A 7,226-nucleotide genomic window follows, 5' to 3' on the forward strand; every position below is an offset into this window, starting at 1 on the left:
GTCGCAGTTTTCCACAACAGTGGATTTCGACAGATGTACTGTCCCACACACATTCGTGATTCTCCGATGGATCTCTACCGGTGTTTGTCCTTCGGAGGCCAAGCAAAGAACAACAGCACGTTGATCCCGCCTGGACGCGTTTGGTAATAACGTCGTCATATTTCACGTTGCCACATTCACGCACGCACATTGGAAAGAAACGAATGCCACATAAATCCCTTGTCTATATGTCGGTGTTCACATAACAGCTTCGGAGTCGCGCTACGTTGCATATACGCAGCAGCAACGCAGTCAGACGGAAACTTTTTCAACATCCCCTCATAAACTGAGGTCCGGGCACCAAGTGTTATTTAAACTGAAACCTACATCGCTGGTTATTAGTTTTTCTGACTTCTTCATTTCGATACACTCCTTAGTCATGCTGTCCCAGAAACTTAGCTTTTACCCCAAAATATGGTATCATTGTATTTCATTTCATAGTTACATTCGAGGCGGTGATAGGCGAAAGTTGATTTGCTTGGTTGTTTGAGTCGGGTGTAAGACTGAACTGCGGCGAAAGAAAGTTTTAAATACTTGTAACAGTACTTACCTATCGGCGATCTCAAATCTCAACATTTGTCCGCAGCTCGTGGTCTCGCGGTAGCGTTCTCGCTTCCCGAGCACGGGGTCCCGGGTTCGATTCCCGGCGGTGTCAGGGATTTTCACCTGCCTCGAGATGGCTGGGTGTTGTTGTGTCGTGTTCATCATCATTATTCATCCCCATTATGGTTGGAGGAAGGCAACGGCAAATCACCTCCGCTAGGACATTGCCTAGTACAGCGGTGCGAGTCTCCCGTATTGTTACCTACACTCTGTCAAGGAGTATGGGACTTCATCATCATCTAACGTACCCTATTGAATTAGTATATTAAAGTGCAGTAGTGGAATTACACTAACATCCTGCTAGTTCTCTGTGATATTTTATGGACGGCTAGAGCATCCTCTTAATTACAGGCAAAAGTCTGCTTAATGCTATTGAGTTTAAGGGGCGCCAAACCACAGTTCAAAAGACCCCAAACGTGTTCGTGATATTCAATTAGAAAACTGACTTTCGCACTAACGCTGAATCACATCTTACACAGTAAATTAAAAATTTACGATGTACTGCAATCTCTTGTTAATCTTTTAAAGATTTGACCTCCTTGTAAAATTACTTAAAACTGAATACATTTTTAAGCATTTTAGAAATGAATGACATTTTTTCCGGAAAGATATAAATAAATTTCGCGAGTGAAATTTTATCAGAAAAGCATTTAATTAGTGATGGTATGTGTGGCTTTATTTAGAAATATGGGTCTGTGATGTGCTTAAATTATTGCATATTGTATGAACACTTCTGCATTGGTGGTATACTTCCTAAGTCTGCGACATTTATCTCCACAACTGTGCTCAGCAGCTGCAGAGCGTAGGTTACGTCTCAATACACTACTACACTAACACTGTTAAATTTGAAATTCCATTCTCTTTCTGTACCCTAAGATCGTGATATGAATGACTGCCTGTGTGCATCTGGAAATACCACGATTGGGTTTCCTCATATTAAGTCATTGCCAGAACTCGGAATTATCCAGAAAAGTGCTTATGACGACCTTCGTTTTCAGATGATACGTTATGCATCGGTAGACACGACAAAGGTCTTCTTTCAATTGCTGGCGACACGGCCCAAGTGAAAAATGACTTACATTTTACATCCTCTAACCACTATAGGCGCATGGAGCACTCCAGAAAATGCGATCAGCTTGTTCCGACTCTTCTTTGTAAACTGCTAAACATGTAGTACGTTGCATACTTGACTGCCTCATAAGAATAGCTCAGAAAAGATTTTCAGAAATACACTACCTGACAAAAAAAGTAGTGGCACCCAAGTGCAGAGGTGGAAACGAAATGAAACTTCGTGGAGAGAGGGTATGTGCTGTTACGTTTGTGATTACAATATTTAGTCAAATTTATAAAGAATTTGGCAGCGTAAGCTCACTCATCACTATCATGTTGCAACCCTCTCTGCCATGGATGCAAGCACTGTTGCGGTTGCGGAAGGTGTCATAATGCTTTTGTATCCTCTCCTGAGGCGGGATGGCCCACAAGTCTTGTAACTGGTCGTTAATATCCTGGATACTGATTTTGGGACAATGTTGAAGTACAGTTGTACACTTGTTCTAATGGAGACAGATGTGGGGATCTTGATGGCCACTCAAGTACCTCAACATCACCCAGAAAGTTCATAGAGACTAGTGCCATATGTAGACGAGCATTGTCCTGTTAAAAAGTGATACTGTTGCACGAGAGGTAACACAGGAGGACGCAGAATGCCTGTGACGTACCACTGTGCCATCAGAGTTCTCTCATACCAACCCTAACCTTAAGTCATACCCAATGGTTCCCACAGCAGGACGTCAGGAGTACCACTGCAGCGCCCCTCCAAAACAATGGAGGAATGAGATGTCTCAACAGGGCGCCGCCGTACCTGCCGAAAGGAGAACATCTGGTGTGGTGCAGAATCGTGATTCAACGCTGAACACAATGCGACGCCATTCATCAGCAGCCTATGACTCTCAGTCAAGGCACCATTCAAAACACAGCCGTTTGTATTGTGATGTTAATGGCAGCCTACACATGGAACAGTAATTCCCTAGTCCGCCTGGTCTCTGTCTAACGGTGCGAAATTACATAAAATGTTTCAGGGTGTTCATTACTTGTTCTCTTTGTTCTCAGATGTCGAATGCAGATGTGAAGGGATTGTTGTTGTTGTTGTTGTTGTTGTTGTGGTCTTCAGTCCAGAGACTGGTTTAATGCAGCTCCCCATGCTACTCTATCCTGTGCAATGTTCTTCATCTCCCAGTACATACTACAACCTACATTCTTCTTAATCTGCTTAGTGTATTCATCTCTTGGTCTCCCTCTACTATTTTTACCCTCCACGCTGTCCTCCAATACTAAATTGCTGATACCTTGATGCCTCAGAATATGCCCTACCAACCTATCCCTTCTTCTAGTCAAGTTGTGCCACAAATTTCTCTTCTCTCCAATTCTGTTCAATACCTCCTCGTTAGTTATGTGATCTACCCATCTAATATTCAGCATTCTTCTGTAGCACCACATTTCGAAAGCTTCTATTCTCTTCTTATCTAAACTATTTATCGTCCACTTTTCACTTACATACATGGCTACACTCCATACAAATACTTCCAGAAACGACTTCCTGACACATTAATACTTGATGTTAACAAATTTCTCTTCTTCAGAAACGCTTTCCTTGCCATTGCCAGTCTACATTTTATATCCTCTCTACTTCGACCACCATCAGTTATTTTGCTCCCCAAATAGCAAGACTCATTTACTTTGCGCACAATATGGTGATGCTCCCCTGTGGTGGTGAGACGAGGTCGGCTGGAACTTTGACGATGAGTAAGCTGACCCTCATGTTCCCATGCAGTCCAACAATGGGCTGGAATTCCCCACAGATTTGGATATTGCATGAGTCAACCAACTGGCCAAACGGAAACCCACAATGAGGCTCCTTTGACACTCTATCAGGTAGTGATAATGCTGAATCACAATGCAACATGCTACCTTCTCAGTGGTCACCACACATCTGACACTGTTCACGATCCTTTTATACTCTACCACGCCTGGTAAAAACACTAATCATATACAACATTAGTGCACTCTGGTGGCCGTTATACCTGTCACAGAGAATTGGATGCCCACTTATGCTGTGTGCATCTACAATGTTCCATTGATATCAGACCATGCCTTTTGGTGCTTCACTCTTTTTGTCACGCCGTATAACTGCAATCCGTCTCCTTTCTGATGGTTCAATTTATGTTTTAAAATGACCGCTTTCAAATCGCCTAGCGACTCATCATCAAGTGGTGCACAGTTATCAGTGGATGTTTCTAGGTATTTTGGGGACCAATGTGTAACTGGGGCAAGAAAAAAACACATATGCACAATATTCATTGTTTGTTTCAAGGTAATGTGGAGAGCGATGTGTAGCTGTGGCAAGAATGAAAAAAATGAAATACACTGACAGGAAAAAATTGCAAAACCAAGAAGGACTTTTCCGGCACAAACGAAAGTTGGTAGGCATGTTTCTGCATCAGAAAGATGATGTCCATTCAAATTTCGCGCTATTCGCATAACAGTGGAGCTAGTAGCCCCATTATGAGGCTAAAAATAAGGTTTTCTTTAAATACACGCTGTAGCGGTCTTGACCTTTAGTTACCTTTGAGATTGGACGTGGTCGGTTGTGGTTGGTCAAGAATGAAAGGTGACAAAGACGCCATGATGAGCACTCACTGACTGTAAACGAAGAACTTTACACGGCTTAGAGAAGCTGGATGTTCCTTCTGTGATGCAGCATAAAAGCTTGGCAGTAATGGAGCCACTATACATGACTGCTGGCGGTGTTGGTCACGAGAATGTACAGTGTCAAGAAGATAGGGCTCTGAACGGCCGCTTGGAGCATTTTACTGCATTTGCAGCAACAATCTAAGCAGTAGTTGGCACTGCAGTGACACAATGAACGGTTAAAAATCGGTTACTTCAAGGACAGCTTCCTACCGGATACTCTGTAGTGTGCGTTCTACTGACACCAAACCACCGCGTTTGTGACTTCAGAGATGTCAAGCGATAGCTCGCCCCGGAGCGGGATGGAGGTCTTTTGTGTTTCCTGATGAAAGCAGGCGCTGCCTCTGTGCCAGTGATTGCCGTGTGATAGTTAGGAGGCGGGCAGTTGAGGGCCTGCAACCAACCTGTCTGTATGGTAGACACACTGCACCTACACCTGGAGTTATGGTCTAGGGTGCGATTTCGTATGACAGTAGGAACGCTCTCGTAGTTATCCCACGCACCCTGAGTGCAATTTTGTACATCAAGCTGGTGATTTCATCTGTCGCGCTGTCATCCATGAATAGCACTTCCCCAGGGTTTGTTTTCCAGCAGGATGATGCTCGCCCACATACCGCTGTTGTAACCCAACATCATCTACAGAGTGTCGACATGTTGCTTTGGCCTGCTTGATTACCAGGTCCGTCTCCATTCGACCACACGTAGGACATCATTGGACAACTCCAACGTCATCTACAGACACCATTAAGCGTCACAGTAATGACCGACCAAGTGCAATAGGTATGCGACTCCATCCCACAAACTGACTTCCAGCACCAGTACAGCACAATGAACGCAGGTTTGCATGCTTGCATTTAACATTCTGGTCGTTAAACAGTTTGTTAATGTACCGGCTTTACACATTTGCAGTGGCTTATCTCACGATTACATTAACCCGTGATCTTGCAATGTTAATCACTCAAATATGTCACCTAGACAAATGTATTTCCTAAATTTCATAACTGTACATTAATTATTGTTTGCTGTTGCGATTTTTTTTGTGTTAGACTACGGAAAAACAATGTGCAGAGGTATCAGGGATTGTTGTTGTTGTTGTGGTCTTCAGTCCAGACACTGGTTTGATGCAGCTCTCCATGCTACTCTATCCTGTGCAAGCTTCTTCATCTCCCAGTACCTATTGCAACCTACATTCTTCTTAATCTGCTTAGTGTATTCATCTCTTGGTCACCCTCTACGATTTTTACCCTCCACGCTGCCCTCCAATACTAAATTGGTGATCCCTTGATGCCTCAGAATATGTCCTACCAACCGATCCCTCCTTGTAGTCAAGTTGTGCCACAAATTTCTCTTCTCCCCAATTCTGTTCAATACCTCCTCATTAGTTATTTGATCTACCCATCTAATCTTCAGCATTCTTCTGTAGCACCATATTTCGAAAGCTTCTATTCTCTTCTTATCTAAACTATTTATCGTCCACGTTTCACTTACATACATGGCTACACTCCATACAAATACTTTCAGAAACGACTTCCTGACACTTAAATCTATACTCGATGTTAACGAATTTCTCTTCTTCAGAAACGCTTTCCTTGCCATTGCCAGTCTACGTTTTATATCCTCTCTACTTCGACCATTGTGAGTTATTATGCTCCCCAAATAGCAAAACTCATTTACTGCTTCAAGCGCCTCATTTCCTAATCTAATTCTCGCAGCATCATCGGATTTAATTCGACTACATTCCATTATCCTCGTTTTGCTTTTGTTGATGTTCATCTTATATCCTCCTTTCAAGACACTTTCCATTCCATTCAGCTGCTCTTCCAGGTCCTTTGCTGTCTCTGACAGAATTACAATGTCAGCGGCGAACCTCAAAGTTTTTATTTCTTCTCCATAGATTTTAATTCCCACTCCGAACTTTTCTTTTGTTTCCTTTACTGCTTGCTCAATATACAGATATACAGATTGAATAACATTGGGGAGAGGCTACAAACCTGTCTCACTCCCTTCCCAACCACTGCTTCCCTTTCATGCCTCTCAGCTCTTATAACTGCCATTAGGTTTCTATACAAATTGTAAATAGCCTTAGCTCCCTATATTTTAGCCCTGCCACCTTCAGAATTTGAAAGAGAGTATTCCAGTCACCATTGTCAAATGCTTTCTCTAAGTCTACAAATGCTAGAAACGTAGGCTTCCCTTTCCTTAATCTATTCTCTACGATAAGTCGTAGGGTCACTATTGCCTCACTTGTTCCAATATTTCTACGGAATCCAAACTGATCTTCCCCGAGGTCGGCTTCTACCAATTTTTCCATTCGTCTGGAAATAATTCGCGTTAGTATTTTGCAGCTGCGCTTATTAAACTGATAGTTCGGTAATTTTCACATCTGTCAGCATCTGCTTTCTTTGGGATAGGAATTATTATATTCTTCTTGAACTATGAGGGTATTTCGCCTGTCTCATACATCTTCCTCACCAGATGGTAGAGTTTTGTCAGGCTGGCTCTCCCAAGGCTATCAGTAGTTCTAATGGAATGTTGTCTACTCCTGGGGCCTTGTTTTGACTTAGGTCTTTCAATGTTCTGTCAAACTCTTCACGCAGTATCACAACTCCCATCTTCTTCTACCTCCTCTTCCATTTCCATAATATTGTCCTCAAGAACATCGCCCTTGTATAGACCCTCTGTATACTCCTTCCACCTTTCTGCTTTCCCTTCTTTGCTTAGAACTGGGTTTCCATCTGAGCTCTTGATATTCATGCAAGTGGTTCTCTTTTCTCTAAAGGTCTTTTAATTTTCCTGTAGGACGTATCTATCTTACCCCAAGTGATACATGCTTGTAC

This window comes from Schistocerca nitens, chromosome 5, assembly GCF_023898315.1.
Source record: "Schistocerca nitens isolate TAMUIC-IGC-003100 chromosome 5, iqSchNite1.1, whole genome shotgun sequence".
Classification (NCBI taxonomy): domain Eukaryota; kingdom Metazoa; phylum Arthropoda; class Insecta; order Orthoptera; family Acrididae; genus Schistocerca; species Schistocerca nitens.